Here is a 12,891-nt window from a genome sequence, read left to right as displayed (position 1 = left end):
CCAAACTAGCCATGAAAATGTCACTGACTGAGTGGTCCATGGAAGAAGTTATGCCCTGAACTCAAAAAGGGGGGTTGGAGGAGCTCTAGATGAGTATGCCTAATGTCCCAATATCCAAGTGGTTCTGCTGGTCTTCTCTGCGGATGAAGCCAGATCCTATCCATCAGTTTTGAAAAGTCTCACTTAACTGTCTTAGAACAGGTATTCCCCAGTACCTAAGGGTCAGGTCATAGGCTTCCTCCCAGTGGTGTCCAGCAAACTCTCCCTTTTACCCACACCCCTTGAACCACAAAGAGGCTCTGAAGACTGAAGAGCAGGAGAAAAAGATGAAGAGTTGGAACTTTCTAGTAAAGGTCTTGGGATACTACAGAATCAAATGCCAGCCTGTGCTGAAGCACAAAACAGAAGACCCATAATCTGCCTCACTTTCTTAAACTGAGCCAGTGGAGGGAAAAGGGAAGATGATAATTTCTCCCTCAGAACAATGAACCTCTGAGAGCTGAGTGGGAGGAATTAGTGACAATAACATGATGTCTGTCAACTTCTGAAAAACTGGAATCAGGAAATCCAAAAGTAAAGTTGAAGGAAGACAAATTAGGTATATCAAGATTTGACACATTACTGAATACTTACTAATGAAAAATAAAGGATTTCCTTTTAATTTTTGTATTGTCTTTATGCATAATACTTTTAAAAATCACATAACATTTTCATAAAAGCATAAAGAATAGTTTTTAAAACTTTGCTTCTAATATGGAAAATAATAAAATAGCCATGTGAAGCTCATCCTCTAAAAGAGACAGAAGCTTGCTCTTGAGTCTTAGTTTTTTCATTTTCTAAAGCTTTCCTAAATAATTCAGATAGAAGCAGAAAGAGAAGCTTTAAAACATGCCAATTGTGAGAGTTGTTGCTGTTCTGTTGGAAGTTTTAAGAAATGATTGCAGTAAAGCCAGAGATGTAGCAGGGAAGAAAAAGTGCAGATGATTTTCCAATTTGAGTATCTTTCTCAAGGGATTGAAATGCAATTTGTCAGGATAATAGACTGAGTCATTTTCTGTGGTCAACAGATGTGACAAAGCCACATAGCCACACAGCTTCTTAAATGTGATTGGACATTTAATAATGCCAATGCCAGTGATCACTTAGAGATAATCAGTAATTTCTTCAGGAGCAGCCATGAAACCTACATACCCCAGAAGACCTCATTCAAAGATCCTCACTGGCAGTGCATGTTCATATCCAAACCAGGGCACCCAGTTTGGAGTACTTGGGCTACATGGGAGGCAGTCTAGAGTTCAACAATCCTCGGTTTCAATTTCCTCTGCCTCTTATGAGTTTTATAACTTTGAGCCAGTTACATAACACCTCCAGTCCTCAATTTGGTGTGTTGTGTGGAACCAATGAGATAAAACACTTAGCATTCAACCTGGCACCATATAAGCCCTAGAATGCTAAGAAACTTCAAGGAAATGGCTTTCTGGCTTAAGCAGAATGTATGAGAAAGTTTTCTTATCCAAGTTAAGTCTTTTACTCATCCTTCATTATTTATGCTGGCAAAGGAAATAACTCAGGTCAAATATCTCTGTGAACATGTAGAGTCTTGATAATTAATTGAGCAATTATCTTGGAAGCATCTACATAAATGAAGCATCCAAATGTTGGCAGCTAAACAACACATTATTATCCAGATTCCTAGACTCCCTTTGTCTATCTTATGCTTAATGTTGGGAACTCTACTCTGCATCTCATTGTCATATTCTTTCTTTCTAGGAAGGAAGAGGGAAATGCGAGAAAAAGAGGAAAAGCTTCCTGAAACAATCAACTTTATTCTTTGTGAATAGCTTTCTAAAACGCACTAGAGCTACTATTTAATATCATGTTGATGATTTTGGCCAATGTAATAAGACAAGAGAAGCAATTAGTAGTCTAAGAATTAAAAAGAGGTATTTGCATGTGATAAAATTATACATCTGTAATGTCCCCCTAAAAAATAAATTAGTGGAAAACCATTATTAACAATAAGATAACTTATTATAGTAGTTTAAATGTATACTTTCAAAAATAGCTCTCACATGTAAAACAAAAATCAATTGAAAACTAACGGGAAATTAAAATATAATGGGAAAGATTCTATTTACACTTAGAAAAGAAAACATTGGGCATAACTTTAACATGAAGATTAAGAAATACATAAAGCCGGTCAGGCATGGTGGCTCACACCTGTAATCCCAGCACTTTGGGAGGCTGAGGTGGGCGGATCACGAGGTCAGGATATCAAGATCATCCTGGATAACACGGTGAAACCCCGTCTCTACTAAAAATACAAAAAAATAGTGGCACGGTGGCGGGCACCTGTAGTCCCAGCTACTTGAGAGGCTGAGGCAGGAGAATGGCATGAACCTGGGAGGCAGAGCTTTTCTGTGAGCCAAGATCGCGCCACTGCACTCCAGCCTGAGCGACAGAGCGAGAATCCGTCTCAAAAAAAAAAAAAAAGAAAAAGAAAAAAAGTATATAAAGCCTATAAGAGGAAAATAATAAAACACTCCTAAAAACTACAGAGCTTACTCAGTGGAAAACGGAAAGACAAGCAGTATACCTTGGCAAAAAAAACCTCATTGCTGTAAAGATGTAAATCATCCCTAAGTTGATTAACAAACTTAATGCCATCTCAGTATAATATCAACAGTCTTTTATCTCTAGATCTAGAGAAAGTGGTAACAAAGTTCATTTGGAAGAACAAACAAGCAATAATAACTACAAAAGCCCTGGGAAAGGAGCATGGTGGGTTGGTTGTGGGGGGCAAACTTTTCGTACTGTGTATAAAATGACATTACAAATTATTGTTACTGTATAAATGATAAAGTCTATATAATTAAAAATAGCATAATATTGGTTTACAGACAGACTATTGTCATAAAACAGAAAATCCAGAAATAGACATGGTAGTATGTGGAAATTTAATACATGAAAAAAAAGCAGAATTTCAAATCAGTGGGGAAAGGATGGCCTTCTTAACAAATAATATTGGGATCACTCAATAGCAATATGAAAAGTGATAAAATAGGATATATTTCTTATAATAGACACCAGGGAAATTCAAAATAGTTTAGAGACTGAAATGTAAAAAATAAAACCACACAAATATGAGAAGAAAACAGAGATGAATTTCTTCATTACCTGAAAACGCACAAGTATTCCTAATCGTGATTCAAAACAGAGGCAACAAGGAGAAACAGTGATAAATTTAGCTCTATGAAATTAAAACACATTTACAGTAGCAAAGTACAAAACAAATGACAATCTAGAGAAGTGTATTTGCCATATGTAACAAACACAAAGAGCTAATATCCTTGATTTACAAAGGCTTCTAAAAGTGGAGAAGAAAAAGACCAACAACCTGATAGAAAAAAATGGGCAAGAGGTAACAGCAAGAAATTATTTTAAAAATAAATACAAATGACACTTAAACATATAACAAGATGCTCAATCTTGTTCATAAAAAATAAATGTAAAGTAAAATCTACTCTTCTAACAAACTGGCAAAAATCCAAATATTCTACCAGTAGCTACAACATGTACGAGGATAAATAAACAGATACAAAAATCCATAGAATTTTTTTCCGGTTCTTTACATGCCAGATGGAGTTGCCTGCTCTCACTTAACCAGAAGGATAAGAAGGTTGTAAAATCCAAGGTAATAAAAAAGTTTGATTTAGACATAATGTTGCATCACGTCCAAGACTAATTCTTTTTTTAAATGTTCAGTTTAAGTAGTAATAAAGTCAATGGAGATGAAGTTTGGCTTTTATTTAGCCAACCAACATTGATTATCTACCACATGCCAGACCCCACCTCCTTTCCCTGTTAAAACCTGTATCTTTGTAGAAGCATTAATGTTATCAGCATGTCCTGGATATGTAAAAAGAAGAGGCAACTGGAGAGAACTACCCACAGGAGAAGGAGGAGAAAAGGTGCAGGAATGGACAGAAAATGGCCAATCATGAAGCTGAATAAGTGGCCCTAAGTCCCACCCTGCTGAAATATTCCTGAGAAAGGTTTGAAAGCTAGAAAAATCCCTTATCAAAATTCTTCAGTGGTTGTTTCTTTCCCTCATCCTCACAACTGAGATTATTACAATACCTTTCTTGTTTATTCAGTACCTACACCTGGGATTTCCAGGCTCCTTACAATGGCATCCATCTCTGCTGATAACCACTGTGCTTGGAACTCTAGCAAGGTTGTGGTAACCCTGGGCAACATAGTAAACAGAGGGCAAAATATTGGCCCTCTGTTTGAAGCAGAAGCCATTTCACATTAGATGTTGCCTATGTTCCAGTGGCACATAAAATCCCACATTAAACAAGACATCATTTTGTTGTATGTCTTTCATCATTACAGTTGGCTAAGGAGGCTGGGGAGATTTTGTCTCTCACCACCTCTCAGGAGGTTGGATGTCAACATATGAACCCCTCCCCTCTGTTACCAAGGGTGAGAGATATTGTAAAGTAAGTATTCTGAAATGGGACACAATTTGAAAAAAAAGGGAAATCTTTTCTATCAAAAAACCCTACCTCAACTGGACAGATTTGGAATGCAAGGGGAGTTCCCTGAAATACGCACTTCTGTAATTCAATCTGGTACACTTGAATCAGAGATTTGCAGGATAATTGGCTCTTTTGGACATTCAAAAGCAAAATAGCCAGGTTTGTTAATGGAAGATCAGGGGTTGGGTCTTTCAAAATATTATTCACAGTCATTAAAACAGTTCCAGTAAAAGCACTCCAGGACAATGTCGTGCCTGTTAGGCAGCGCTGTGAGATTAAACTGACAGGCATAGATAGCATCACAGGCATCTGCCGGCTGCCAGCACCAGGAGGGGAAGCTCCCAAGGCCTCATAGGCTTTTCCAGAACTCTTGTCCAGGGCCCCATCCTTTGGCAAAGAAAAACAAAGAAGTAGGGCTTTTATGTGAACTGAAGGAAAACTTGAAAAGAAAATGCCCTAAAATATGGAATACCCTGATGGTTCCAAGTTAGATGTGTTTATAACTTTAGAATTTCTTCTTCTTTCAAGTATGGAGTTTTTCAACGGTGTGATTCCCTCAGGGCATTAGGTGTACTTGAACTCACCCTAACAATAAAATGAAAGAACAGCCTAGCTGGAAGTCACCACTCTCAGCAGCCAAGAATAAAGGCTTTATTTTCTCCCTTGATCATTACCCAAGTTTGCTTTTGATAGATCCCACTCACCAGGGTTTGCTATATTGGCCTATTACAAGGGATGTTTATTTTCTTCCAAATGCTATCATATGCCTTAACCCCACAGTGGCAGCAAGAAAGAAATGTGTGATTGGAAACTGTAGGCACATTGCAGACTTGGATGGATGATTGCCACAGAACAAAAGGAGGAGGGAAGCCAGAGCGGCGTCGCTTTTCCACTGGGGGTAGAAACCCAGACAGTCCTGTGGCGAGATAAGCCCAAACAAACCTTGCTTTCAAAACACATTTTATTTTTTTAAAGGTGCATTGTAAGAGCTATTCATATAATATTTTTTAAAATTTTCCTGATTTCCTCATGGGACTCATTCTCAACCATCAGAAATTCATTTTCAGGGGTTTTGTGCTGCAAGATGCAAGACACAGTTACATTAAAAATGTTGTCACGCTCAAGGGAAAATGCAGCAAAGTAGTTCACAAAGCCACACGGCACCATCCACCGTATAATTTTTCCATTCTCTATTACTTCCACTGATGAAGTACACTTCCTTCCTCCTTAACCACCCAGAACAGGATTATGTGTGAGACACACTTCTTTTGTGACCCATAATCAGACTTCTTCTGAAAATCTTTGCAACCATCTTGCCTGCAAGGAGTTAGGTTAGTTTTCGTAAAAGTTACATGATACTTTTTTAGTTGATTTAACATTTTTTTTGAAAGTACCTATGATTTTTTTTAAGAGACAGAGTATCAATATGTTGCCCAGGTTGGAATGCAGTGGCACAATTTTGGCTCACTGCAGCCTCAACCTCCTGGGTTCAAGCCATCCTCCTGCTTCAATCTCCTGAGTAGCTGGGACCATAGGCACATGTCACTATGCCTGGAAAATTTTTTTAAAAATTTATGGAAGTGGGATCTCACTATGTTGTGTATGCTGGTCTTGAACTCCTGGCCTCAAGTAATCCTCCCACCTCAGCCTCCCAAAGTACTGAGTTTATAGCTGTGAGCCACAATGTCTGGCCATGTCTATGATTTTTACTCCCTGTTCTTATGTACCTATCATTATAGGTTTAATTATAGAATATTTTAATGATGCTATTCAAAAGTTGAGATTGTACTGTCTGGGTTTGAAGAGGAAGAGAGTGCAAATGCATACAATTTAACAATTCTGTAAAGATATGCCTGTATGTGGACTTTGTTATTGAAACAGGGAATAGAAAGGTACCAACTGGGTGGAAATTCCACCACATACAGGAATGCAACAAGTAGCTTAAGATGAAAGAAAATTCCAAATGGCTTTGGGCATTTTTCTGGCTTTGTCTCCAGTTTGATTTTTAGTGATCTGCACATAGCTCTTAGTCATAGATATTACATCTATTCCTTTGCATAGATGTTTTAGTACACTTCCTTGTAGAGGTGTTTTGTGATTTAAAAAAAGGTTAGTGTTTTATCTTTTTATTAAAAGATACATAGTACAAAGGAAAATTGGCACTGACTGCAGACATGTTCATTGGAAACATGGTCAGGCTGTTATTTCAAAGACAAAGGTGAAATCTAAGTAGATGTTTTATAGACTGTCACTTGCCAGAACATGTTACAGCTCCTCAGAAAAAACACATGGAACTTAAATCACAATTCTTTGTTTATTCAAAATAGATAGAAAATATATCAAAGTACATTTTTTACTGTGTTATTTCCTAAACACAGGAAGTAGAATTATTCTGGCATAGAAAATGTACTCCTCAATATATTTATTTGCAGGTTAAAATTCTTGCTAACTGCTTATAACAACACACATATCATTTAGGTTCTTCAAAAAGTTCATGGAAATGCATATTATGAAAAAACTATGCATGGATTTCAAAACTTGTTTACCCTGAAATAAACTTGTGTTAACTTGTTACACATGTATGAATAGGATCTAGTTTGCGGCACTAAGAAGAATAAGATCTCAGTTTGAAAAGCATCCCTATCAGAGCAACATGAATTCTGCTGAATTTGAAGGAAGAACAAACATCAAATTTATGGTGAAGCTTGGGCGGAAGAATGGTGAAGTCACTGATGCTTTAGAAAAAGTTTATGGGGACAATGACACAAAGAAATCAGCAGTATACAAATAGCTGGTTCGTTTTAAGAAGGGACAAGGTGATGTTGAAAATGAAACGCCCAGCAACAGACCATTCATATCGATTTGAAAGAAAAAATTCATCTTGTTTATATCCAAACTGAAGAGGACAGATGATCAGCAACAGAAACAATAGCCAACACCACAGATATCTCAAGTGATTCATCTTACACAATTCTGGCTGAAAACTAAAATTGAACAAACGTTCCACTCTGTGGGTGCAAAACCATTGCATGACAGATCAGCTGCAGACAAGAGCAGAGCTTTCAATGGAAGTTTTAAACAAGTGGGATCAAGATCCTGAAGCATTTCTTTGAACAACTGTCACAGGAGATGAAACATGGCTCTACTATGTTTGAAGTATGATCCTGAAGACAAAGCACAATCCAAGCAATGGCTGCCAAGAAGTAGCAGTGGTTCGGTCAAAGCAAAAGTGGATTGGTCAAGAGCAAAGAGGTCATAGCAACAGTTTTTTGGGGGATGCTCAAGGCATTTCGCTTGTTGACTTTCTGGAAGGCCAAAGAATGATAACATCTGCTAACCATGAAAGTGTTTTAAGAAAGTCAGCCAATGCTTTAGCAGACATATTCCCATAAAAGCTTCAATGAAGAATCCGTCTCCATGTTGACATGCTCCTGCTCATTCCTCTCATCAAACAAGGGCAATTTTATGAGAATTTCAATGGGAAATGATTAGGCATCTGCCTTACAGTCCTGACTGGCTCTTTCTGACTTCTTTTTGTTTCCTAATCTTAAAAATGTCTTTAAAGAGTGCTTATTTTTCTTCAGTTAATAATGTAAAAAAATACTATTTTGGTAGGTTCTGGATATTAGCCCTTTGTCTGATAAGTAGATTGCAAACATTTTCTCCCATTCTGTAGGTTGCCTGTTCACTCTGATGGTTGTTTCTTTTGCTGTGCAGAAGCTCTTTAGTTTAATTAGATCCCATTTGTCAATTTTGGCTTTTGTTGCCGTTGCTTTTGGTGTTTTAGACATGAAGTCCTTGCCCATGCCTATGTCCTGAATGGTATTACCTAGGTTTTCTTCTAGGGTTTTTATGGTATTAGGTCTAACATTTAAGTCTCTAATCCATCTTGAATTAATTTTCATATAAGGAGTAAGGAAAGGATCCAGTTTCAGCTTTCTACTTACGGCTAGCCAATTATTCCAGCACCATTTATTAAATAGGGAATCCTTTCCCCATTTCTTGTTTTTCTCAGGTTTATGAAAGATCAGATGGCTGTAGATGTGTGGTATTATTTCCGAGGACTCTGTTCTGTTCCATTGGTCTATATCTCTGTTTTGGTAACAGTACTATGCTGTTTTGGTTACTGTAGCCTTGTAGAACTCAAACAAATTTACAAGAAAAAAACAAACAACCCCATCAAAAAGTGGGCAAAGGATATGAACAGACATTTCTCAAAAGAGGACATTTATACAGCCAACAGACACATGAAAAAATGCCCATCATCACTGGCCATCAGAGAAATGCAAAGCAAAACCACAATGAGATACCATCTCACACCAGTTAGAATGGCAATCATTAAAAAGTCAGGAAACAACAGGTGCTGGAGAGGATGTGGAGAAATAGGAACACTTTTACACTGTTGGTGGGATTGTAAACTAGTTCAACCATTATGGAAAACAGTATGGTGATTCCTCAAGGATCTAGAACTAGAAGTACCATATGACCCAGCCATCACATTACTGGGTATATACCCAAAGGATTATAAATCATGCTGCTATAGACACATGCACATGTATGTTTATTGCGGCACTATTCACAATAGCAAAGACTTGGAATCAACCCAAATGTCCATCAGTGACAGACTGGATTAAGAAAATGTGGCACATATACACCATGGAATACTATGCAGCCATAAAAAAGGATGAGTTTGTGTCCTTTGTAGGGACATGGATGCAGCTGGAAACCATCATTCTCAGCAAACTATCGCAAGAACAGAAAACCAAACACCACATGTTCTCACTCATAGGTGGGAACTGAACAATGAGATCACTTGGACTCGGGAAGAGGAACATTACACACCGGGGCCTGTCACAGGGAGGGGGGAGCGGGGAGGGATTGCATTGGGAGTTATACCTGATGTAAATGACGAGTTGATGGGTGCTGACGAGTTGATGGGTGCAGCACACCAACATGGCACAAGTGTACATATGTAACAAACCTGCACGTTATGCACATGTACCCTAGAACTTAAAGTATAATAAAAATAAAAATAAAAAATAAAAAAAGACTATTTTTAACTATTGACATGGTTAAATTCCCAGGCCTATCAGTTTTTTAGGAATGGACTAAAATGGCTGGTATAATCACTTATGTAAGTGTCTTAAACTACATAGAGCTTATGTTGAGAAATCAAGTGTATATTTTTTATTTCTATCTTTTTTTTTTTTTTTTTGAGATGGAGTTTCGCTCTTGTTTCCAATGCTGGAGTACAATGGCACAATCTCAGCTCACTGCAACCTCCACCTCCCAGGTTCAAGTGATTCTCCTGCCTCAGCCTCCTGAGGAGCTGGGATTACAGGCATGTGCCACCACGCCCAGTTAATTTTGTATTTTTTAGTAGAGATGGGGTTTCTCCATGTTGATTAGGCTTGTCTTGAACTCCTGACCTCAGGTGATCCTCCTGCCTCGGCCTCCCAAACTGCTGGGATTACAGGCATAAGTCACCGTGCCTGGCCTCTATCTTTTAATTCCATTTTCCATGAACTTTTTGAAGTCCTCTTGTATATTACAGATGAATAGTCAATGGATATTTGTTCAGTTGTGCTAACCTAAATTAATTGTATCTCCAAGGAAAAGTGTTTGGGTGGAACCAGTAATGTTTTAGAAAACACCACATTACTTTCTAAAGCACAAAAGCAAAGAAGTGCATAGGCTGTCTTCTACAAAGACTTTTTTTAATAATACATGTTTTTCAGTCAATGACAGAACCAATTACTAGAAATAAATAAACTGGGATCTTTAGAAATGCGAGAATATAAGGAATATGTACCACTCAGTCAATTTTCTCCCTGTGGGGAGGCTTGCCGGATAATCACTGGGGACATCTGGAGGCAGAGAACAAACGCTTCTGCCCACTTCTCTACTCAAACTTGAGTCATCTGCTGTTTGTACTTAGAGAGGTAAAGAGCAAAACTATCTCAAGGCAGACACTAGCTTCAGGCATTTACCTGTCCAAAGCTGAGCACCCACTGTTTCTTCTCCACCAGTGCCTCACCCCCTACTTTGGGAAGCTAAATATTTTATATGTTTTCTTTTCCATTCATCCTCTTCACCTTGTTTCATCTGCTTGGCATCAATCTTTCCCATGGGAAGTGAATGAATGAATGAATGAATGAATGAATGAAAAATATAATTGAAGATCAACATCTTATTTCTAGCCTCTCTTATCTCAACCTATAGAATAGAGGGTAGGGACAGACAGCAGGGGATGGAGCAGATGTGCCTTACTTTTTTCTCTTGCCTTGCAGTTGAGAATTGGGTTGTCAAGTTGAAGAAAAAGAAATTGTGTCTCCTTTCTGATTAATGATTCAGTATTCTTCCATACTACTTTCCCAAAAAGATGGGTAGAGAACAACCCTCCAAATAGGTCCTCTTCCTAACAGCACACTCTGAACCAAAGCATAGACTACTAAGAAATAAATTTGTATTATTATAAATCTTAGTTAAGAGACTGAAATAGATTTATTTAGTTTCTAATACAGAATATAGGGACCAATAGCTACAAAACGGTTCAGGCAAATATAATTAAGGAAAAGATTCTGAGTGAGAAGTAGGAAGGTTCTTAGCTTTTAGGACAAAAATACCATCAATCTGTCCTCCTGCTAATGATGATAGCCAAAAATGCTGCCCATTCTTTATTGATGACAGTAGTACCAACTTCAGTGTCCTGGTTATTCTGACCTTATTAAAACCCAAATGACTTCAGAGAAACTATACTGAAGACTTACTATCCGGGTTGGGATCTAACACAACTATGCTATGTGAGACCTTGGTTTTCTCAATCTCAGTAATTTTCAGAAATCAGTATAGTCATTTTTCTTTTTTCCATCCACCCCTCCATCCCTTGTTTATGGATGGCAGAGGCCCAGATGGCAGTGCCCTAAAAATGCCAACCTGTCTCCATACCGAAGAATTATCTGGGGACAAACTGGGAGCAAACACCAAATAAATTAATTCCTGTGTTAATGTCTCCATCCTGTATTGGTCACAATAAAGAACAATCCACCAGACAAACCACTGGAACAGAATTAAAAGAGCAATAAAGGAAAGTGGAAGAACAAAATTAGGAAACCAAGTCCAAGATATGCTGACGGATGGTAGTCTCAGCTGATAGGAAGGAGTTAGTCAGAGCTATCTTGTGCATAGAGCTAAGTCAACCCTGGCTAGTGAGATGGTGGTTATGAGGGGAGCAGTGGCAGATATGTGGTCTAGATGGGAAAATATGAAAGAAGAGATGCTCAGGGGAGGAAGGTGAGAGAAGGAGCTGATTAAGAGCTGGAGACTTGAATGAAGGAGTTAATAAAAGAGTAAGGTACTTGTGAGCAAGAAGGATACACTAGAAAAGAGATAGGAAATCTGGGCCTACCTGTGGAAATTTGTTAAAGTTGACCGTCCTTTAGGCTTGCCATACAATTCCTGTATGACTGCCATAGTTTCTCATATTTGAGACAAAGTTTACTTCAATTGTCATGCAAAAATACGTTTTATTGGCTAATTAAGTTTCTACCTGCAGAGACACACATACAAAAAAATAAATAACGTAGTAGCAACATCTTACTGGGTTTTCTTAAATCCAGCGAGTGGCTTCTTCTTGGATCTCTGAATGGTGGTGAGATCAACCTCTGGGACAGCCAAGTATGGAACACAGTCCAAAACAATGGACTTCTTTTGCTTCGTGTCAGTTCAGCTTCCTACAAATAAAATTAAAGCAGCATTGGGTTAGTGATTGGAAATGCATATCAAAGAGAAGAAGCTTAACTCAAAACAGATTTTCCTAACAATCTTCAATGTACATGTGTAGGAGGAATGCATTCTTTTTTTGTAGCAGTGCAAATGTCAGTGATTATAAACATGTGTGTGACTGTTTGCCAGCAATTTGTTCTTGCCCTTGGATGATGAGACCCTTACAGAATCCAGGCATAATGTGGAACTCCCATTGGCTTCACTGTGAAATATAGAGATATGAGTGGTGGTGACAAGAGGGGACACGGGAAAGGCCCATGGGAATAGCCTTTTGAGGGGAAGCACGCTGATCTCTTGTTCCGCAGTGCATGCTTTGGATGGTATATGTATGTCTTCTCTCACTAAGACTAGGACTGCTTAAAGAATGTGAATATAAGTAACCTTATTTGATAGAAAAAATACATTTTCAAGGACTGGTAAAATGACTTAGAAGAAGGAAGGATCCAGGGAGCCTCCTGATGAGTATTGTCAGGATGTCTCTTCTCTTTCAGCCACCTGGATATGTTCCACGTTTTATTTCCCAAACAAGGACTAGATTGGATCCCAGAAGGGAACGGTTTCC

General features: G+C 38.2%; 1 long non-coding RNA gene across 1 annotated transcript in view; it reads right to left on the bottom strand.

Annotated features, from left to right (window-relative positions):
• Window positions 1-12,278, bottom strand: part of LOC144330792 (uncharacterized) — a 232,077-nt gene extending 219,799 nt beyond the window's left edge. Inside the window, exon 1 of the long non-coding RNA XR_013397273.1 lies at window positions 12,145-12,278. This is a non-coding gene — a long non-coding RNA (uncharacterized LOC144330792). The remainder of the gene's footprint in view (window positions 1-12,144) is intronic.
• Window positions 12,279-12,891: the final 613 nt, after the last annotated feature.

Source organism: Macaca mulatta, chromosome 8, assembly GCF_049350105.2.
Source record: "Macaca mulatta isolate MMU2019108-1 chromosome 8, T2T-MMU8v2.0, whole genome shotgun sequence".
NCBI lineage: Eukaryota > Metazoa > Chordata > Mammalia > Primates > Cercopithecidae > Macaca > Macaca mulatta.
This window is presented reverse-complemented; position numbering and strand designations above follow the sequence as displayed.